At 49.3% G+C, this 23,303-nt stretch overlaps 1 protein-coding gene across 1 annotated transcript in view; it reads left to right on the forward strand.

Moving 5' to 3' along the window:
• The window catches only part of Srp72 (signal recognition particle 72), a 254,241-nt gene that overhangs the window by 26,452 nt on the left and 204,486 nt on the right, over positions 1–23,303 (forward strand). The gene's annotated exons all lie outside the window — the stretch shown is intronic.

The raw sequence follows: 23,303 nt of genomic DNA on the forward strand, positions 1-23,303 counted from the left end.
ACAGCTGACCTGTGTCCTCTGAACATGGAATCAATCGTTAATGACAATATTTTGTCTAGTTTTATGGTCATATTCGTGATTTTTATTTCTTTAGCTAGCGCTTCTCGCACACACTTCTGGCGTCCCTGCGGCAGCGCATGGGCCATGGTAATTTGTTTTGGTATGGGCGGTGTAATTACCTAAGTGTAATTACCTAAGTGTAGTTACAGGATGAGAGCTACGCTCGTGGTGTCCCGTCTTCCCAGCACTCTTTGTCATATAACGCTTTGAAACTACTGACGGTCTTGGCCTCCACCACCTTCTCACTTAACTTGTTCCAACCGTCTACCACTCTATTTGTGAAGGTGAATTTTCTTATATTTCTTCGGCATCTGTGTTTAGCTAGTTTAAATCTATGACCTCTTGTTCTTGAAGTGCCAGGTCTCAGGAAATCTTCCCTGTTGATTTTATCAATTCCTGTTACTATTTTGTATGTAGTGATCATATCACCTCTTTTTCTTCTCTCTTCTAGTTTTGGCATGTTTAATGCTTCTAACCTCTCCTCGTAGCTCTTACCCTTCAGTTCTGGGAGCCACTTAGTAGCATGTCTTTGCACCTTTTCCAGTTTGTTGATGTGCTTCTTAAGATATGGGCACCACACAACAGCTGCATATTCTAGCTTTGGCCTAACAAAAGTCATGAACAATTTCTTTAGTATATCGCCATCCATGTATTTAAATGCAATTCTGAAGTTAGAAAGCATAGCATAGGCTCCTTGCACAATATTCTTTATGTGGTCCTCAGGTGATAGTTTTCTATCTAGAACCACCCCTAGATCTCTTTCTTTATCAGAATTCTTTAAAGATTTCTCACATAATATATAGGTTGTGTGGGGTCTATGTTCTCCTATTCCACATTCCATAACATGACATTTATTAACATTAAATTCCATTTGCCAAGTGGTGCTCCATGTACTTATTTTGTCCAGGTCTTCTTGAAGGGCATGACAATCATCTAAATTTCTTATCCTTCCTATTATCTTAGCATCATCAGCAAACATGTTCATATAATTCTGTATATCAACTGGTAGATCATTTATGTACACAATAAACATCACTGGTGCAAGAACTGAACCCTGTGGTACTCCACTTGTGACATTTCTCCATTCCAATACATTGCCTCTGATTACTGCCCTCATTTTTCTGTCAGTCAGAAAATATTTCATCCATGATAGAAGCTTACCTGTCACCCCTCCAATATTTTCCAGTTTCCAGAACAACCTCTTATATGGAAGAGGGACCTAAAGCCTTTTTTAGGTCCAGATAGATGCAGTCAACCCAACCATCTCTTTCCTGTAATATCTCTGTGGCTCGATCATAGAAACTGAGTAAATTCGATACACAGGATCTTCCAGATCGAAAACCATACTGTCTGTCTGATATTATATCATTTCTCTCTAGGTGTTCTACCCATTTAGTTTTGATTAGTTTTTCCAATACTTTCACTATTACACTTGTCAATGATACAGGTCTATAATTGAGGGGGTCTTCCCTGCTGCCACTTTTGTAGATTGGAACTATGTTAGCCTGTTTCCACACGTCTGCTACGATTCCTGTACACAGGGATGCCTGAAAGATCAGGTGAAGTGGAATGCTGAGCTCAGATGCACATTCTCTCAGAACCCAGGTGAAACGCCATCTGGGACAGCTGCTTTGTTCTTATCGAGCTCCTTGAGCATTTTTTCCACTTCGTCTCTAGACACCTCTATGTGCTCTATGTTGTTCTCTGGAATTCTTATTGTATCTGGTTCCCTAAAGATTTCATTTTGTACAAACACACTTTGGAACTTTTCGTTTAGTGTTTCACACATTTCCTTTTCATCTTCCGTGAATCTATTTCCCATTTTCAACCTCTGAATATTATCCTTTACCTGCAATTTGTTGTTTATGAATTTATAGAATAGACCTGGTTCTGTTTTACATTTGTCCGCAATCCCTTTTTCAAAATTTCTTTCTGCCTCTCTCCTCACTGCCGTGTAGTTGTTTCTCGCATCTTTGTATCGCTGGTATGTTTGGGGGTTCGGCCTCTTCCTTTATTTATTCTATTTTTGTATCTTTTGGACTCGAGCCCTCTCGCACTTTCTGTTGAACCAATCCTGTTTCCTAGTTCTGCATCTCTGTTTTGGTATAAATTTTTTTGTGCCTTTATCATATATTTCACAGAACTTGACATACATCTCATTCACTTCCTTGCCTAGCATCAAGTCTGTCCAATTATACTCACTAAAAAAATTTCTAAGGTCACCATAATGTCCTCTCCTGAAATCTGGTTTTTCAACTGCTTCAACCTCCTTATTTTCTTCCAGCTTATAACGCATTGCATACTTTATTCCCAAAATGACATGGTCACTTTTACCCAAGGGAGGAAGGTACTGAATGTCAAATATCTCTTCCTCCTTCCTGGTAAATATCAAATCTAGCATGGAGGGAACGTCCCCTTCCCTCATCCTCGTAGCTTGTTTAAGATGTTGATACAAGAATGTTTCCAGGATGAGGTCTACAAATTTACCGGTCCAAAAATCTTCTGTTTTAGCTTCATATGCTTCCCAGTCTAGGAATTTCAAGTTGAAGTCACCGACTATCAACAGTCGTGATCTATCGTTATCCGCTCTCGCTATAATCTCTCATTATTGTTATAAGACCTTCACGTTTACTATCTAGCTCCTCCTTTGACCATGTGCTGCTTTGCGGTGGACTATATGCATTTATTATCATTAGTTTATCATCCTCATGGCAGGTCTCTAGTGCTATTATGTCAACTTCTTGTGGATTGGCAGTCATTATCTCATTCACCTTTAGGTGTTCTTTTACCAGCACAGCAACGCCACCGCCTTTCCTAATTTTTCTGTCCCGTTTCCAAATTGAGTAGCCCCTTGGGAATATGACCTCATTTAAAATTACATCTTCAAGTTTTGTCTCCGTGAGTGCAACAATGTCTGGTGTCTGCAGCTGTATTACATCACTTAACTCCAGTATCTTCGATCTCACTCCATCTATGTTGGTGTATGCAATCTTCAGGAACTTGTTCCCCCTCTCCTTATTCTTCACTCCCCCTCTCTCTATTGATTTTGTTGGTTTGCCTTTATGTACCACTTTACTTGTTTGCCTACCCCTATCACTTTGTAGAAAAAAAGAATTTATTTCTTCTTCATACCTGCTCTCGTTTAAATGTTTTGCCTCAGCGAGGTTCAGTTTCAGCTTCTCTCTATCTTCTTTTGAAAGATCTCGTCTTAACGACCACCCTTTCCCATCCTCATCACTTTGCAGTTTTCTAGCATTCCTTAGTACTTCTTCCATCTGTTTGGCACCGTTTAGGGTGATCCTCAAAGGTCGATCTTTCCCTTTTACGTACCTGCCTATTCTCCTGTAGTCGCACACATTCTGTATGGTTGTAAGACCTTCCACGAGGCCAACAATTTTATCTACTACTTTAGCTTCTTCTACAGCTCTTTCTGACCTAGATGTTATCGCCTTTTCTTTGCAGCCAAAAATGATCAGGGACTACTCCGATCAACTGTGTTTTGCACCAACTTCGGGTTAGATGCCAATTCTTTTCTCACTTCCAGCCTAATGTTTGTTTTATCTTGGTTGCTGCAGTGTTTGACTTCCTTTACTGCTTCTTCTATTTTTTCCTTCTCCTTGGCCACTTGTGCATAAGTGAGTTGCATATCTTTCTTGCACTGTTCTATTCCCTGTGTAACTTCCTCCATCTGTGCTGACAAAAGCTGTTTCTCCTGTTGAATTTCCTTGCCTAACCTATTGTAGTCATTTATGTTTAAATTTACTTTAACTTCTTCCAAAGCTATTTTTAAGAGTTTATTTTCTTCTTCCATGGCTTTGCAATTTGTTTCCAATTGATTCTTATCCTTGCGCAAGTCTTTCACTAAACCCTCAAGACATAAAACTTTGCTATTCAAATGGTCATTACTTTCTTTCAATTTACTAATTATTTCTACATGAGAGTTCACTATAGTATCTAAATTTACCAACTTGTTATGTAGACTGCTAATATCAATGCTTTCTTCATTGAATCCCTCAAAATCAAGCTCTGTTTTGTTTTTCCCCTTGCCAGTGGCCATCTTGGATGTTCTTCTCTGCACTGTAAACACTAGGGCAACTTTTTCTCATCCGATTTTTCACTTCCCTTAGCACTTTCCTGTTATCTCACCTATTTTTCAAGAGCACTATACCTTTATGTTCTCTGGGACACCACTCACTACCATCAACCTGTACTACAATACTTAGGATTGTTGAAATATGCTGGAGCTCCTCTGCTGCAAGTGTTGACCCTAGGGGTGTCACCTTTTGAATGTCATTCAAAAGGAATGTCGGTGTGCGCGTGTGATGGTGTTCTGTGTCCTTTACTCTCGGGTACTTCGCCTCTCGCTCCTCTCACTTCTCCAATCCGTGCCCCATAGCTACTGGGGGTGTTCTGGATTACCGCTATGGGGAGGATGCAGGGTTTTCCCTGCGTATGGATGTTGGGCCTTCGCCTCTGCCCTACTCTTCTCCTGCATGTGTGGCTTTGCCGTCTTTCACTGGCGGTGCTCCCAGCATCTTCTCGGCTACGTTGTGTCGTGACACATTCATGCTTACTTTCTGCAGGTGAGTTTATGCGGTCTGGCATCTCTTTCGGCCAGGCGCTGGTTCGTGGTTTTTGGATACGAATATACAGACTTTGGAACACAGGTGACTGCAGCAGGCCTACTGGGTCATATGAGGCAGCTCCTATTATACCAATCCAGTCCCACTCTTATGCATGCCCTGCCATGCTTGAGTCCAGCAAGGGGCCCCACCTCCACCAGGTTACGAGGTACAGTGGTGGGGGTGTATGTTATGGGGTACAGGCTCCTGTGTTGGGATGTTATAAGGTGATATTTTGCTGCAGGTTTCTTACTGTAGTTGTACTAGTACAATGTCTAGTTGTACTTCCCCTAGTTGTGTTTGTGGGACTTGAGCTCTGGCTTTTTTGTCCCGCTTCTCACCTGTCAATCATATCTGAGCTTGCAGCTGTGTGTGGTGTCATCCTCCATCACATCGCTTCCTCATGCATTCCGTTTGTCTTCTACTCTGGCGCTGCAATCAATACTTCTTTCCAACATACCTATGGCTCAATTTGGCTTTCATTCCACTGGTGTTCCCTGGTGCGTGTGCCCCTGGGGTCCCATAGTCGGTCTTTTTCTGCCCTATCACTTTCTTTGAGAATCTTGCATGTGGTGGTCATATCCTCGTAGCTTGTACTCCTTAGTTCGGGTACTGGTCTGGTGGTATACCTTTGCACCCTTTTTTCCATTTAGTCTTGTGTTGGGATGTGTCGACAAACTCTGTGTGTTGTTGGTGTGGATTGTTGGGTCATGACCAGCGGCTCTGTGTGTTGATGGTCGTGTCCCTTTCCTTCCCATTTGCTCCTTGCCTTCTTTGTTCCTCATCTTCCTTCTACGCTCTTGTTCCTGGCTGTTGGTTAAGGGGCTGTTTTTCTGGTCTTTTCTTGTGCTTTTCCATTTTCTCTTTTATCCTACACATTGTTGTATGTTTTCTTTGTGCCTTTTGGCTCTCCTATTGCCAGGTTTGGGTTCCTAGTTTCCTGGCTTACCCTTCCTGTTGGCATTTTCACTGTCTCGCTGTGTCCCTTCTCTAGTCTCGCGTCGGACCCGTTGTCTCCGGTCTCCTGGCGAGCTCGCTGGCGTTGATGTTTTTCTGTACGGCAGATGTTCCATCTCCTCCTCTGCTGGCTAGGGTTTCTGGCTGTGCTTGCTCAGTGGTCGCACCCGAGATCTTCCCACGGCTCCGCCTCTTCCTAGGCTTGATTGGTCTATGGCGGGGCCTGTTTGGTTCTGCCTCGAGTCTCTCACCTTCGGTTGGGGGTCAGGTGGCTTCGTTGTTGGTGTCCCACCTGCGTGCTTCTTTTTGGCGGCAGTGTGGGGTTTTTTAGCGGTCCTTCTGTCCCTTCTTAGGTAGCTGTGGCTTGTTGGTGTCGTCTTGGCCCGAACCTCCACAAAAGGAGGATGTCATCTTGCCACATACTGTCGCTTCGTATTGTGCAGCGCTGGCGGAGCCGCTTCAGCTTGCTTTGGGTATCAATGTTACATCTGCGCCGTTTCGCAAGCTGTCTCGTGCGTTGTTTCACCTCCGGCCTGCTCATGTGCTGCCTGAGCCATCCTGATCTTTATACAGCGTGCTCCCTTTTCTTTCTTTTCCTTGGTTTGTTGTGGCCCCTTCGGTTCAGGTTTGTTTCTCGAAGGCACTTTTCCTGTTGGCATTTGCCTCTAAGGGTCGGGTTGGTGAGCTTCCTGCTCTCCTCCGGCGCAGGGGTTTCTGCTCCTTTGGTCGTGGCGATAGGTTTGTTCGTTTGCAGCCATCTCTTTCTTTTCAGGCGAGGAATGAGACTTCTGCTTTCCGGAGGGGACCTTGGATTGCTGTTACTTGGTTGGTTAGGCCAGGGGTGCATCATGTTTTTGTGTCCGGTTGTGGCCCTTTGTAATTACCTAAGTGTAGTTACAGGGCGAGAGCTATGCTCGTGGTGTCCCGTCTTCCCAGCACTCTTTGTCATATAACGCTTTGAAACTACTGACGGTCTTGGCCTCCACCACCTTCTCACCTAACTTGTTCCAACCGTCTACCACTCTGCGAAAGTGAATGTTCTTATATTTCTTCGGCTTCTGTGTTTAGCTAGTTTATATCTATGACCTCTTGTTCTTAAAGTTCCAGGTCTCAGGAAATCTTCCCTATCGATTTTATCAATTCCTGTTACTATTTTGTATGTAGTGATCATATCACCTCTTTTTCTTTCTTCCAGTTTTGGCATATTTAATGCCTCTAACCTCTCCTCGTAGCTCTTGCCCTTCAGTTATGGGAGCCACTTAGTAGCATGTCTTTGCCCCACGGCTTCTGTGTCCGGGGACGCACTTTGTGTTGATCCGGTTTCCCTTCTTCCCTGTTCGTGGCAGTGGGTCTCCTAGGTCGTTCGCAGAGTTATTGCAGCTAATCAGCCTGTGGTCTATCCCCATGCCCTTGACATTCGTAAGTTCGCTGCTGTTGCACGGGCCGACCTGCCTCAGTTTACTAGAGCCGCCTGTTTAGTGATGATCACGCTTATAAGAAATTATATTTTTTTTGGTGATTTTTTACTTTTTGAACATAAAACTGATTATTATATATCACACCATGGGTCCCAATAAAGTCAGTGGTAAGGTTCAACATATGAAAACACTTGTGAGGATGACCATAGAGACAGTATAGAATATCTCTTCCTCAAAAATTCTGAAAATGTGTGCAGCATGGGAAGAACTGTAAACTTTTGCTGAAACGACTCCCCCAAATCAAGCTGCAGTAGGTAGTTGCCTTAACCTTTTCAATGACACTGTGATGCATCACTACAGACAAATGTTAAAATGAAGGGGAAAACAAGTGTCGCTAGACAAATTTTTAAACAAACTAGCAGTGAACCACAACTAGGTCCTTGTGGTATGCAGGCAAAACGTAGGAGAGTGTGTACCCCAGAGAAATCATCAGTGCCTGATGTGATAATAGAAGGGGGACTCCCTTTCCAAACAGTAACACCTCTCCTTCCCCCCCTTCCTTACCAGCTTCCATACACTAACAGGAGTCATCAGTAAAGATAAGTAATAACTTGTACATACTTTTGTAGTGAAGATTTGGGTGAATTAGGTATAAAATTAACTTTGAAATTAATTTTCTGTGGGGAGCCCCTACGGCTCCCTAGAGCTTATCGGGCTAATGTATGTTATATTAGACCGAGACATTAGCTTAGGAGTTCAGACCTACCAGGGACCAGCGCCAGAACCTGGCCCCTTCGGAGAGGTTTCGGGAAGCAATGGCACTGGAAAACCCACTTGTGTTTGGGGTTTTCCTTATCTGCCATCGACCGGGGTCAGGCACCCAGAAAGGTAGGCATGACAAAACAAACCGCACATGGTAAAAAAACTAAAACAAAAAACCGAACAGAGAGGTAGAAACTCCCTACAATCCCAAGGAAACAAGCAAACAAGCAAACATCGCACTTTACTGCTGACCCGATTGTCTGCGCAGCCCTCCCCGCCCCGAGAGGGGGAGGGGGGAGCCCCGGACCTACCGCGCCGGCTGCCAAGCTTCAGTTCGTAAGCTAATGTCAACCGGAATAGACGCTTCTCTGGCCTCAGTTTCCTAGGTGGTGTTTGCCTTGTGTGGCATTCACTGCCGTGTGTTGTGTTGTGCGGTGGCCAGGAGTGCCTCATCAGTGCCGGGGCTGCATGCGCTTAGTGGCTGACTTCCCTAAGCGCCCTGTGAGTACTGCCCCTGCGTAACAGGGTTATCTTCCCTGGGGCGTTCGGGAACCATTCCCGTAGAGGTTCTTGCTGCTCGGCATTTGCCTCACCTTGGGGCCAGCTGGGGCTTGGGGCCCTTATTTGGCCCTGGGTAGGGATTGGTATTGTGCTGGTTAGGGCGTCAAGGTGTTGCACAGCCTGCCACCTAAGCGGCGGCCGGTTCCTGTTGCCTCTGGAGACGGTGTACTTTTGCAGGGTTTTTCTTTTGTTTTTATTTTCAATTGCCTGGTGAGGGTCTGCCTAGTGTGGCTATAGTGTTATATAGTGGCTATAGTAACACTGGTAGTGTTTGGCGGCCCTCTGTTAGGCCCCTGTGATTGTACACGTCTCAGGGGTTTTCAGTGCTATCCCCTACCGGTTTAGCAACACCTTGCCCGGGCTTCCCGTAGCAGTCAGCCTACGGGCCCTGGAAATCCCTGTCTGGGCTCGGGGGACCATTGAATGTGTCTTCCGGGTTCCAACCTGTCTTGTACGGGATCGTTGGTTGCTGTGTCCTTGTCTCCGGGTGACAGTCGCCACTTTTACCTCTTGTCATGCTGCCTGTTGGGTCACTGACACCTTGACCCGGAGTCTTGCGAGAGTTTCTCTGCTTGTTATCCAGTACTCTCCTGATGTTATTACTGTTCAGAGTACAGGCGGCATCTGTGTTGCAAGCTAGGTTAGGTTGCTGCAATATGCTAGGTTGGTTTCCCCACTTGGATGCCCTGAGGCTGCCCCGTTTTGGTTAGGTGCTGTTCGCCCCTTTCCCTCTCTGTTCCCGGCTCCGGACCGTCTGCGGGTTTCGGGGTCGGGGCGGGGTTTAATTGGGGCCAAGACTCGGGCGGTTTTCGGGGGCTGCCCTGTTCGGGTTGGGGGACGGAGGTTTTCGAGCCTGTTCCTCCTGCCAAGGCTTCTGGGTCTTACCAGTGGCCCTTTCTTGCTGCCTTTCCCATGGACTCTTGCTTTTCTTTAAGGACGGAGGGCTTGGAGGACGGCTCTGCCCCGGGGCTGTGGGGGATGCCTGCTAGCAGTTCTGGGGCGGTTTGCCCCTGCCTGAGTTTTCTGCTTTTGGGCGGCGTTTTTCGCCCATCTAGTCTGCTTGCTTCCCACTTTTGCTGGCGTGTTTTTGTATCTTTAGCGTCAGTCACAGACCCTGTTCTTCTGGCGGCCATTTTCGTCTACCGGTTTCCCGGCGTGGCCACCAGGGCGGCGTTGCGGTTTGTTTATATGCGTCTGGGTGTGCGAGCGAGTTTCTTGGGTGAGTTTTCACCTTTTTTCATGGGTTTTATTCTACTGTTGTCTTTTCTTTGCTTTTCTGGTGTTTTTGCCCGTTTCCTGTTCCTCTGGGAATGTTTGGGTGTTGATTTTACACCGGGTTTCCCATTTTGTCTGTTTTGGGTCTGGGCCTTTGGGTTTGGGCTCAATGTCCCTGGCTGTTATGCTTACTCCCACACCTTGTCCCTCAGTTTTCGGTCTGTTATGACCGTTTTCCCAGGGGGTTCTGTCTGGGGGCTGTGCTTTGCCTTTCTGTGGTGTTTCTTCGCTGGCAAAATGTGGTGGTTTGGCCTCCCCCTGGTTCGATTCCGGGTTCCTTTGGGTTCTTTGGTTTCGTTCCGGAGGTTTCTTCCTCTTGGGCTCCCTTTGTGGGTTCAGGGGACTTTGTTTCCTCGTGTGTGACCCGGTTCTGCCTTCTGGAGTTCCGGGGTCTTCCTGGCTTGCAGACTGATCTTTTTGGGTCTTGGCACGTGTTGTGGTCGTGCTGGGACTTTGAGGTTTTGTCGAGGTGGGCCTTTTGATGCAGTTTTGTGCCTTCTTTGCCTGGCCGGCGTGTGCTCTGCCACTGGTCAGCGGCTTGTAATTTTCTTTTCAAGTGTGTGTGTACGCATGTACATGTGTACACTGTGTGTGTGTGCACATGTGTATGTGCATGCGCACATGTGTGTAACATACCTTGTGTGTATGTGTATATGTATGTGTATGTGTATATACATGATATGTATATATGTGTATGTGTACTTTTTCTTTCGGATGGGGCTCTGTTCCCTTCTCTGTTGACGGGGTGCAGGGGGAGCAGCTTGCTCTGTTGACTCTCGTATGGTCCCGCTGTTGATGGGCTTCTTCCCCTGTGCTTCGTCGTGTCATCTTAGTGGGTGTGTTGGGCGTGGTCGATCCGCCCCATCCTTCTGGGGTTCCCACCTGCTTTTTGCAGACTTGGGCCTTTCGAATCTGCGGTTCTTCTGGACTTCTTCAGTCTGCGCCCTGATTTCTATTCCCTCCTCGGAGGACTGTTGTCTCCTGTCCGGCTTCTGTTGGGGCCGGGTGCCTGGATGGTGGCCCTGGACCTCCAGGTCAATTCTTGGCACGTTCCTCTCCAGTTTTCTGGGACTGGCACAGTTGGTGGTGGGGCTTCAGGCTTGCCGCTTTTGTTGCCTTCCCTATTTTGTAATTGGCACTTGGTGTATTTTTGCATCTTTACCGGATCTTGGTGCCCTGTCTGAGTCTGCTTGAGATTCGGTGTCTGGCCTACCTCGACGACTGGCTGGTGTGGGCTCCCAGTCGGTCCACTTGTCTGCTTGCCAGGGGTGTGGTTCTTTCCAGATCGCCGGGTTTGGTTTCCAGGTGATCTGGAGGCCATTCCATCTGTTTCCGTCCCGGGTTCGGACCTGGGCCTTGCTTAGGGCTATTGGGCCACTCCTTGTCTTTCCCTCCAGAAGTGTTAATGCGGCTGTGGTCCCGCCTTCGGCAGTTCATGAGGGGTTTCCCGGGTTGCTCGAACAGTTGTGCGGGAGTCTGAACTTCGACATGCTGGTCTGCCCGCAGGGTCGGGTTTGGCTTCGGCGTGGTGTCGGGTTTGGCTTCGGCGTCTGCTTGGTTCCTTCGGAGACTTCCCTTCCGCCTCTTGCAATCGTTGGGTTCGTTCCTCTGGGGATCTTGTGTTGGTGCTGCGTCACCAGCTTCCTCTTTGGGGTTTTCGGGGTTCCGTGCCTTGGCACCTCCCCGAGCCATCGTTCGATGTGTTCATGGACGGGTCATCTCTCTGCTGGGGCTTTGTGACCAGTGCTCACCAGGTCGGCCGGGGATGGTGGAGTCTGTCCGTCCGTCGGGCTCACAGCACGGTTCGGGAGTTCGTGGCTGTCTGGTTTGCGCTTCGGAGGGTTTGGGTCACTCGGTGCTCTACCATTCAGCTCCATTCGGACTGTTCTCTGGCGGTTCTTGCCGGAACTACAGGGTTTCACTTAGGTGTTGACCTTTGGGGTTGGTTCCTTAGAGTGCCTCGTTTGCTAGATTCTCGAGGTTTGGCTAACCGTGAGATTCATGTCCGGGGTGTGTTCTGCGTCCTGGCAGACAGCTGTCTCGGTTCATTCCTTTGTTCGCGGATTGGCCAGTCGTCGCTGACTCGTTTCATTGGCTCTGCCGGACGTATTGACTCCTAGCCATGGATGTCTTCGAGTCGGCGTGGTCTAGGCGTCGCCCATTTTATGTTGCGCTCTTACCCACCTGCGAGGCGTTCACGGTGGATGCTTTTTGGCAGGACTTGTCGAGGTGGGGGTACCTGTTCCTCTTCTCCCGGTCCAGCTGTTGCTTCGGGTTCTGGCTCGGTTGCGCCCATTCCCACAAGAGCAGTCCTTATGGTTCCTTGGTGGCCGGCCCAGCTTTCTTTTCAGACGCTGCTTGATAGGTGTCCGAACCCGGGGCGTTTTCCGCGGCTCCACCTCTTTTGGCAGGTCGGATTGGTCCTGTACGTGACTGGTTCGGGCTTCTCCTCAGCTCTTCGCGTCTGGTATTTTGATGCGGGTATCACCATCTCTGTGGTGTTCAGGTGGCCTTGTTGACGGTGTCCCACATGAGAGCTTCGTCTTGGCGACAGTATGACGTTCCTGGTGTTTCTATGCACTTTTTCTTGCTCTTTGTACGTTGTCTTCTCTTTTGCATCAGGTTGTCTTGTCCTTTCTTGGGTTTTCAGGACTACAGTTACAGTACAACCTCGATTCAACGTGCTATATGGGACCGACCCCAGTTCGTTGGAGCGTTGGATTCGTTGCAAGAGGTGACCTTCAGGAGAGGTTTGCATCAGTGTCTTTTTTCTTGTAGACAATAAAAATGCATTATCATATTATATACTGTACCTATATATTATTACTCTACCAACAAATACTGTGTTACATTTGTTATTTACCATGTTCCTGCATTGAAAAAAAATAGAAAAATACCCTATGCTATGCCCGTCCGGCAGCAAAAAAAAAAAAAAATAGAGAATACCCCCTATGCTATGACCGTCCATGCAGAAATATGGATACCCCCCCCCTGCGCCTATGCCCGTGCGCTGGAAAAACCAAAACGCACGGGCATAGGGGCCTTTCCTACTACTAATATATTATTAGTAGTAGTAGGGGAGGGGCCTCGTAGCCTGGTGGATAGCGCGCAGGACTCGTAATTCTGTGGCGCGGGTTCGATTCCCGCACGAGGCAGAAACAAATGGGCAAAAGTTTCTTTCACCCTGAATGCCCCTGTTACCTAGCAGTAAAATAGGTACCTGGGTGTTAGTCAGCTGTCACGGGCTGCTTCCTGGGGGTGGAGGCCTGGTCGAGGACCGGGCCGCGGGGACACTAAAGCCCCGAAATCATCTCAAGATAACCTCAAGATAACCATATTGTTGGAGTCAAGTCCATCTTGAAGTCTCATGGAGTTGTGAATGCTGTACAGTAAATACATACTGTAATGTATTATGCAGTTAACACTGTGTTGAGTAGTTCTGTTGTATGTTGAGTACTACAATAAAGTTTATGAAAACTATTGTACACAAAAATTACTGCAACTTTAATTTTAACACTATATTTCGATTTGTCAAGAGGCTGGAGTGTTCATTCCGTGACTCTGTTGGACATACCTGCACAATCAAGGAACATCCGTGCACCATGTCGGCTCCAAATGCACTCATTGTGTCATTGATGGCTGACTGGTGGGTGGATGGGCAGGCAGGGAGGGAGGCAGGCAGGCAGGGAGGGAGGCAGGCTGGCAGGGGGGGGAGGGAGGGAGGGAGGGAGGTAGGCAGGCAGGGAGGGAGGGAGGTAGGCAGGCAGGGAGGCAGGCTGGCAGGGGGGGGAGGGAGGGAGGGAGGGAGGGAGGGAGGAAGGCAGGCAGGCAGGGAGGGGAGGGAGGGAGGCAGGCAGGCAGGCAGAGCTTGGGAGGGAGGCAGGCATGGGAGAGCTTGGGAGGGAGGCAGGCAGGCAGAGCTTGGGAGGGAGGCAGGCAGGCAGGCAGAGCTTGAGAGGGAGGGAGGGAGGTAGGCAGGCAGGGAGGTAGGCAGGCAGGGAGGGAGGGAGGTAGGCAGGCAGGCAGGGAGGGAGGCTGGTAGGGAGGCAGGCAGGCAGGCTGAGGCTGGGAGGGAGGTAGGCAGGCAGGGAGGGAGGCTGGTAGGGAGGCAGGCAGGCAGGCAGAGGCTGGGAGGGAGCCAGGGAGGGAGACTGGGAGGCAGGCAGGCAGGCAGACAGGCAGGCAGGCAGGCAGGCAGGCAGGCAGGCAGGCAGGCAGGCAGGCAGGCAGGCAGGCAGGCAGGCAGGCAGGCAGGCAGGCAGGCAGAGGCTGGGAGGGAGCCAGGGAGGGAGGCTGGTAGGGAGGCAGGCAGGCAGGCAGGCTGAGGCTGGGAGGGAGGTAGGCAGGCAGGCAGGGAGGGAGGCAGGCAGGCAGGCAGGCAGGCAGGCAGGCAGGCAGGCAGGCAGGCAGGCAGGCAGGCAGGCAGGCAGAGGCTGGGAGGGAGGGAGGCAGGCAGGCAGAGCCAGGGAGGGAGCCAGGGAGGGAGGCTGGTAGGGAGGCAGGCAGGCAGGCAGGCTGAGGCTGGGAGGGAGGTAGGCAGGCAGGCAGGGAGGGAGGCAGGCAGGCAGGCAGGCAGGCAGGCAGGCAGGCAGGCAGGCAGGCAGGCAGGCAGGCAGGCAGGCAGAGGCTGGGAGGGAGGCAGGCAGGCAGGCAGGCAGGGAGGCAGGCAGGCAGGCAGGCAGGCAGGCAGGCAGGCAGGCAGGCAGGCAGGCAGAGGCTGGGAGGGAGGCAGGCAGGCAGGCAGGCAGGCAGGCAGGCAGGCAGGCAGGCAGGCAGGCAGGCAGGCAGGCAGGCAGAGGCTGGGAGGGAGGCAGGCAGGCAGGCAGGCAGGGAGGCAGGCAGGCAGGCAGGCAGGCAGGCAGGCAGGCAGGCAGGCAGAGGCTGGGAGGGAGGCAGGCAGGCAGGCAGGCAGAGGCTGAGAGGGAACCAGGGAAGGAGAGGATGGAGATGGATTGATGGAAGGATGGACGGAGGGATGGAAGGATGGAGGGAGGGATGGAAGGATGGATGATTTGAGGGAGAGAGGGAGGGATGGAAGGATGGATGATTTGAGGGAGGGATGGAGGTATGGAGGTGGAGGTTGAGTTGAGCAGTGTGTGTGTGTATGGGCTGTAGGGGTGGGGGGTGGTGGGGGTGTGTCGGTGGTGGTGAAGGGACCAGCTCGCAGATAACCCTAACTCATTGACCCAATTAACTTTTTTTTTTAATTTGATTTGTTTCTTAAATTCTGGATGGATGAAGGGAGAAAGGGGGATGGATGGAGAGAGGGAGGGAGAGAGGGAGGGATGGGGAGAGGGAGGGAGGGATGGGGAGAGGGAGGGAGGGATGGATGGAGAGAGGGATGGATGGATGGAGAGAGGGATGGATGGAGGGAGGGATGTAGAAAGGGAGGGTGGGGGGATTGGAGAGGGAGGGATGGAGAGAGCGAGGAAGGGAGGGCTGGAGAGAGGGAGGGAGGGATGGAGAGAGGGAGGGAGGGATGGAGAGAGGGAGCGAGGGATGGAGAGAGGGAGCGAGGGAGGGAGAGAGGGAAGGAGAGATGGAGAGATGGAGAGAGGGAGAGAGGGAAGGAGGGATGGAGAGAGGGAGGGAAGGAGGGATGGAGGGAGGGAGGGATGGAGGGAGGGAGGGAGGGATGGAGAGAGGGAGGGAGGGATGGAGAGAGGGAGGGAGGGATAATAAGAGAGGGAGGATAATAAGAGATATCAAAAACTTATTTTAGAACTGATTTATTAATTTTATTATTCCGAGGCCGTAGTCACTGAACTGTGGCAACGAAATCGAATGAAACAAGCATGGTGCTGTGTGTACAAGGATTAGACCCATCCACTCACTCATGCTAGAGTTGTTCCAATAACATACAGTAATTTCTCAAATAGCAGATGTCTGTCATATTTCAGTATATTTTTGGTTTTATTTAGTTTAGTTTAATTAGGATAGTAAAAAGCTATTAAAACACTGGTTTTAGAAATTATTTATTAATATGAAACTTTCAAAAGTCATGGGTCACTGAACTATGATGACACAGACGAAAGTGAGTGAAACCTCACTGTAAAGTGCCTTGATCAGGGTGCTCCTCAGTTTGTGGTAGCCCCTTCGGTTCAGGTTTCTGCTCTTTGGTACTGGTGGTAGATTTGTACGTGTGCAGCCTTTCTCCGTCCTGGCGACGGTTGAGATGGCTGCTTTCTGGAGGGGTTCTTGGGTTATTGATGCTTGATTGGTTTGGCCGAGGGTGCATCCTGTGTTGTCCGGTTGTGTTTTTTGCCGTTGCCTGTGTACCGTGTCTGGGGATGCGCTGTGGTTGATCCGGTTCCCCTCGTTCCCCGTTTTCAGGGCTCGGGTCTCCCAGGTCGTCTGCAGATTTTTCATTCTTCCAGCCTGCGGTCTGTCTTTGCGCCCGTGCTGTTCAGACGTTTGCAGCTTTTGCTGCTGTGTTGGGACGTCTAGGGCACATTTCGGCCGCAGGGATTTGAGGGTCGCACAGGTTCTTGGCCGCCCATTCCTTGTGCGTCTGCTCCTGTGCGTTCTTGTTGCCTTGGGTCGCAGGTTGCGACCTGTTGTCTCGGCTTTGCGTTGCAGAGTTTGTGATGGCCGCCTCCCGGGTTAGCCCTTTCTTTTCCTTCTCTTTGGGTATGAAGCTCCAGGGAGCTGTAGGGGCTCCCCACAGAAAACCAGCGTTGAATGTAATGAAACGCCATTTTCTGGGTGAGCCCCGGAGGTTCCCTGGCAACCCTCCCTCCCACCGGTCGGCGGTTTTTTCGCGTTGGTTGAAGCTTAGCTTCCGAACTGAAGCTTGGCAGCCGGTGCGGTAGGTCCGGGGCTGCCCCCTTCCCCTCTCGGGGCGGGGAGGGCTGCGCGGACGATCGGCGCGGCAGTAAAGTGTCATGTTTGCTTGTTTCCTTGTGATTGTAGGGAGTTTCTACCTCTCTGTTCGGTTTTTGGTTTAGTTTTTTTTTTTTTTTTTTTACCATGTGGGGTTTTTGTTATGCCTACCTTTCTGGGTGCCTAACCCCGGTCAGTGGCAGATAAGGAAAACCCCAACCACAAAGGGGTTTTCCAGGGCCATTGCTCCCTGAAACCTCTCTGAAGGGGCCAGGTTCTGGCACTGGTCCCTGGTAGGTCTGAACTCCTAAGCTAATGTCCTGGTCTAATATAACATAAATTAGCCCGATAAGCTCCAGGGAGCCTCCGGGGCTCACCCAGAAAATGGAGTTTCATTACATTCAACGCTGGTTTTTTGCCAGACTTCCCTACCCTATTGCAGCTAAAATATGCCATCTATGAATTTTTTGTTATTTTTTCCGTGATCAGGGAACAAAAATGAACACTTCTATAAGACGAAAGAATTTTTTTGAATTTTTTTGTTGTTGCCCCTGTGGGTGTTGAAGGCATTTGGACTTCTAGCAGTTTGAGGGTTAAAAAACTCATTAAGCAGCTGTTACTGAAGCCTAGTTCAAGTACAAGTGGTAGTGTGAAACAATGGTAAACATTTGTTTAGTGAAGACTTTGATATAACTCGGGAATGTTATCTATTTTCTGTTTTAATTTTAGCATGATTTTCTAGTTTATTTAGGAATAATCCTCATACTGTACTTGCCAAGGGTTCCATGTATAGATGGGAGATGTTGATTAATAATACATTTCTTGACTGGTCCCTCTATTTAACCCTTTAACTGCGCAACGCGCCTGCAGGCCCAGGCTTTAGGTGCGCAACGCGCCTCCGGGTATTTGTATTTTTCACGTTCCATTCAAAACTCCCGTGGCTACATGGGGTTCACATCAGCTTCCTCAGGGGCTCTTGTAAACAGACGCCATCTTGAAAAAAAATCGTGGTCCACATTCCCAGGTGTGGGAGCCTCAGTAGTGAGTGAGCAACCAAGGCTGGCGCTCGCTGCATGAGCGCACAGCACTGCTGTTCAGTGTGTTACCACAGCATCACCTAATAATATCATAATATATATATATAACTTGTATTATTGAGCCATGATAGTATTATAGAAGAGCCTGAGTGTGATAATGACTGGGTACAATGTTCAAATATCAGTGATTCAATGCTGTTCTCGATGTTCACAGTGCTAGCCACAGCACCACAGCATTATTTCGTCCATCTAGGAATCTTCAAACGACTTTTTAGGTTCCTTTTCAAAATAAACTTCTGGTCAATTATTCATTTACAGGAATTATTGATCAGGATTGTGATTATAATTAGCATTGAGCATAGTATTGTGGAAGGAGGAATTTTGGTGAGGGAGGGAGAGAATTGAGGTACCCTCACTGTGTGGCAGCCACTCTTGTTTTGCTCACCATACTAGCTTCGTGGTTCGCTATGGGGAACACACATGTACATGTATGTATATAGTGTAATAACAGCAACAGGAGTATGTTGAGAGGGGCTAAGAACATAAGAACAAAGGTAACTGCAGAAGGCGTATTGGCCCATACGAGACAGCTGCTAATGGCCCATACGAGGCAGCTGCTATTGACCTATACGAGGCAGCGGCTATTGGCCCATACGAAGCAGCTCCTATTGGCCCATACGAGGCAGCTGCTATTGACCCATACGAGGCAGCCGCTATGCGATGTTCTGAATGTGTTGATGGTAAATGTATATAGTGTGTGACAGTGTATAGTGTGTACATATGTTGTAAATATACATAAATGAACATGAAACATTGGTGTGAATAACTATATGATGGGAGGGGCAAAGTTGGCGAATACAATGTTGGAGAAGTGAGGGAGGGCTGGCTGGGTGTGACAGCTCTCACTCATGGTGTTCTGATTGTGTTGATGGTGAATGTATATAGTGTGTGACAGTGTATAGTCTGTAAATAGATTGTATATATACATAAATTACCATGATACATGGTAAATATTGTTACGGTGCCCTCTCCTATTTCTTTCGTTTGCCGGCTTAAAGAGTCATATCAGCTCTCCCTACTGATTCTCTGAGGTTCAGGGAGTCTAATGATATATGTGGCGACCAGACCGGCTGCCAGTTAAGGAAAGGAAGTTATATTATAAGTTGTCAATAAAGGAAAGTTGGCGCCCTGTTATAAAATAAAACAGTATCCCCTACGGCAGATATGACCTTGTGGAAGGGACACTATGCCGATCGCGGATTGGCCGACGTAGGTCGCGGGCGACAAATCAGGGCCCGCCATGACGTCACCGAGTGCCCCGGGCGGCGCCAACGTCAGAGTTGTACTGACCGTGGAAGCGACAGGACGCGCCTCGGTCTGCTCTCAAAGATTGGAGGCTCTGCAAGCCTTGTTCAGTGGATTGAGCTGGCCTGCGCAGCCTACCACCGTTATTAGAGACCCTGCGCTTCTGGGAAGCAAAAGAGGAACCAAGTTCAGTGAGCAGAGAAGTGCCCAAACTTGGAAAATAGTCGGCGACGACGCTGGGCGGCGCCGCTGGCTGGACGTTGAGGTCTGGAAGGTGGGCGAGCAAGCTAGCTGTGACTGGGGTCACATCCACTGAGAATCTTGGAAGGACGACACCGTGCCTAGGACAAGGAGCGACGCCCTGTGGGAGAGGCGAGTGTGGGGAAAAATAGTGATTAGCTCAGCGCCCATCGATGAACCAGGATTGGGGCAGCTGAATCTCAGGGATTGGAACGGCGACGACGCGAAGGCTTCACGACACCTGAGGACCTGTGGAACGCCCTGGATCGTCGAGGATCGACCCAAGGAAGCGTGGGAACCTCACACCATCGAGGGACAGGCGTCGTGAGCCAGGAGTGTAAGGTAGATCATTTTTCCCTCCCATTACCCCTTGTATGAGTAGGCTAGTTAGGCCACAATATTTACTTGTGTATGTGGCAGCAAGACTTTATTACTTTAATAGTAGAATAGGCTGCAAAGCAGCTTGTGTCCAGGACTGTCAGAGAGGACAGTGTGTATGGATGGCAGGACAGTGAAGAAGAGGTGCCGACGTGGTGAAGAGGCCCTCCTGTGAGAGTGTGAGACTCCGGTCTTCCTGCCCATTTGAAGGAGTGTTGGAGGTCGTGGAAGAAGAGGCTGATGATCTCCAGACTTATTATCCATATTCCCATATTCATGTATTACTTGTGATTGTGTGTGTGTGTTCATGTAATTTGCGTCAGTAAATCCACACATTTTATTACTGTGTTTGAGTGTGCCTCCATTTGTGATTTTCTCTATGAGCATACATTTCTGGCTACAAACGATATATGATACACCCACTGAACTGCATTGCTGGGGTGCAGATATAATAACCCAGCTGGCGACCTTGCTAAGAGGAAGATAGAGAAGACAGGCGGGAAAGGAGTTCCTGCAACCTTTTTTTGTCTGGCAGGCAAGACTCAGGGAGGTTATGGTTATAAGGTAGCCTGAGTCTTCCTTCACTCCCCCACGGGTCTAGGCCGGAACTGCTAACAGCAGTTTCCCCGTGTTTGACTGAAGGGCTTCCAGGGTGAATCAGTGGCACCCCCTTTTGTGGTGGAAGCAAAGACCTGCGGAGGTGGGCATTGTTGGTCCTATCTTGTATGACCAAGGAGACTCCGGTGAATCCCGGGAGTCGGAGGGGCTGAGTATTTGGGCCTTTTGAGCCCCTAGCAGTTAAGTGTTAGCAGAGCCCCGGACCGCCCACCCCCACGTGACAATATGTGCAACATGTGTGTACGCAAGTGTCATGCACGTAACAGTGTCCTCGGACAGTATGGATGTTTTACTGGCATAATATAGTGTACATGTTCATTATACATAGGATTAGCGCATAAAAACAAATAAAATGTATTTGGGACTGTGCGCAAAAAATGAACAAAAATATATTCGCGGCAACTTGCGTGCCCCGCCCCGGGCGCCCCACCGGCCCCGGGAGCTTACTGCATGGGCGCATGGGGAATGATGACGTCACACGCCACCTTACGGACCCCATAGCAGCCAAAGTAAGTACAATTTCGAAATTCCGTTGCTATACCCATATACAGGGAGGGGTTTTTGACACTTTCAGAACTAAAAAGAATTTTTTCCCGAGAATTTATTTCTTGCGCACTGAGGGGTGTCATATTTATAGGCCGCGCAGTTAATGGGTTAATAGTTTTCCTTCTACTTTATTCAATATTTAAATTTCTGCGGGGAGCCCCGGCAGCTCCCAGAAGCTATCGGACTGACATGTGCTATATTAGTCTGGGGCCTCAGTCACAAGGAGTTCTGCCTACCAGGAACCGCGAGCCAAAACCTGGCTCCCTAAGAGAGGCACAGAGTGCAATGACCAATGAAAACTTCGCTCTTTGAGAGTAGATTCATGGCTGCCAACGACTGGGGTTTGGGACCCAGAAAGGGTGGCATCCCAAAACAAACCCCTAATTTGTAGAATATTGCACCCCAAAGCTGAAGAGAGCCCAAGAACTCCCCCCTAAGAAAAAAATGCATTAAGCAAAATGTCATCAAACCGACATGCTGCTTGTTTGTGCCCCCACCCCCTCACCCGAGTTGGCTGCTCGCCTACCAATTCATCGACTCTAGCCAACTGTGGCTAACGTTACCTCTGGCCTCAATCTCTTGCCTGTCTTGATTTTGCCCTTGCGGTTGTGCCTGCTGTGTGTTGGTACAGTGGCCAGAAGAAAGCTGTACTTAGGGCTGCATGTGCTAAAGGTTCTCTTCCCTAAGCACCTTGTAATTACTTCCCTTGGGTCTCAGGGTTCTCTTCCCTGGGGCTTTTGATAGGTTCTTCTAGAGTCTCACTCCCGTAGGGGTTGCTTTCGCTTGGCATTGACCTCGCCCTTGGGGTTAGTGGGGGTCTTGGTGCTTTCGTTGGGCCCTGGGTAGGGTGTTTATTGCTTGTTGGGGCACACGGTGCTGTGCAGCTCGCATACCTAGCGGTGGCTGTGTTTCTTTTTGGCCTACTGTTGTGGTGCACTCTTGGGTTTTTTGTTTTCATTTCTTTTCAAGCACATTTCTGCTTAGTGAAGGGCTGCCTGGCTTCTGATTAGGTGCGCCTAGGTTCCTTTCAGTAGTTGTCCTGTGGGTCCCCGAGGTTGCACCCTTCACAGGGGTCAGTTTGCCCGGTTATTGACGGAGTTCAACCGGCTTTGCAGCACCAGTACCTGAGCTTACCATAGGGATACAGCCTGCTGCGGGCCCTGGAAACCCCTATGCTCGAGTTACTATGGATATGTCTTCCGAATCCCCTCTTGCCTTGTGTGAGTTTGAAGGTTGTTCGTTGTCCCTGTCTCAGGGTGACGATCATCTGTTTTGCCTCCATTGTGCTGCTTTTTGGGTTGGCGATACCTTCGACCTGGAGTCGTGCGAGACTTGTTCCCTGCTCGTTCTCCAATTTATCCAATCTTCATTGGAAGATCTTAGAGGTAAAAGGCTGTCGCGTTGCATAGTAGGTTTTTGTTGTTGTAACACGCTAAATTGGTTACCCACACAAATTCCCCGGGGCTGCCCCGTTTTGGTTTTAGGGACCTGGACATGGGGGCATTAATCGCTTCGGCCTTAGTTCAGTCCGTGCCCTCGAGTCCTTCTCCGGTTTGTGTAGTTTCCCCTACTCCTCCCCCCCTCCCCCTTGCTGCTGGGTTCCAAACGTCTGAAGGTTTCGGAGTCGGGGCAGGGTTTAGTTAGGGATAAACAAACATAAGAATATAAGAATAAAGGTACAGTAATTGCAGAAGGCCTATTGGCCCATACAAGGCAGCTCTTATTTTTAACCACCCAATCCCATTCATATACTTGTCCAACTCACGTTTCTTTCAGAAACAATCAAAGGACCCCCACCTCCACCACGTTAAGTGGCAATTGGTTCCATAAATGAACAACCCTGTTACTGAACCAGTATTTACCCAGGTCTTTCCTAAATCTAAACTTAATTAACTTATACCCATTATTTCGTGTTCTGTCTGGTGTTGATACTTTTAATACCCTTTAATATGAGACTCGGACTGCCCCCGGGGGCTGCCCCATTCGATGCGGGGACAGAGGGCATTGAGCCTGCTCCTTCCGCCGAGGCTTCTGGGTCTTTCCAGCGAACCCCTTCCTTGCTTCCTTTCCCTTGGACTCTACTTTTTCTTCAAAGGGTGAGGGCGTGGAGTATGGCTCTGCCCCGAAGCCTCAATTGGAGGCTTTCGGGGCTGGGGGGAGACGTCTTGGGGCTCTCGGGCCCCGTTTAGTCGGGCCTGGGCCTTGGTGCCCTCGGGGTGGGGTTTGCTGTTGCAGGGTTCAGGGTTTTCGTATCCCCCCCGTTTTCTGTACGAGTTTGATTTGAGTTTGGCTTCCCTATGGGTTCGTTTCTGTGCTCCTTTGGGTTCTGCAGCTTCGTCCTTCTAGAGGTTTTCCACCTTTCGTTTATACCATGTGGAGGTTTGAAAGGCCTTTAGTGCATACCTCCTGCGAGACCCTGACTTTGCCTCTGTGATGGACTCGGTCTCTCTCTTGATTTTGGTTCTTCTTTCCCGTATTGGGTGCGTTATGAGGTTCCAGTGTCTTCCTGGCTGGCAGACTGCCCTTTCTTTTCACTTAGGTCATGAAGTTTGAAAGTTTGCAGCTCTTGCTGCTGTCTTTGGTAACATGTCTTGGGTTGACATTAGGACAAGGGGGTTTTGGAGGTCGAACAGAGTCCTGGCCGCCCATTATCTTGTGAACATTCTGGGCCCTTGGCAGCCTTGTGTGGGCAGTCGGTTACA

This window comes from Procambarus clarkii, chromosome 54 (assembly GCF_040958095.1).
Source record: "Procambarus clarkii isolate CNS0578487 chromosome 54, FALCON_Pclarkii_2.0, whole genome shotgun sequence".
Classification (NCBI taxonomy): Eukaryota; Metazoa; Arthropoda; class Malacostraca; order Decapoda; family Cambaridae; genus Procambarus; species Procambarus clarkii.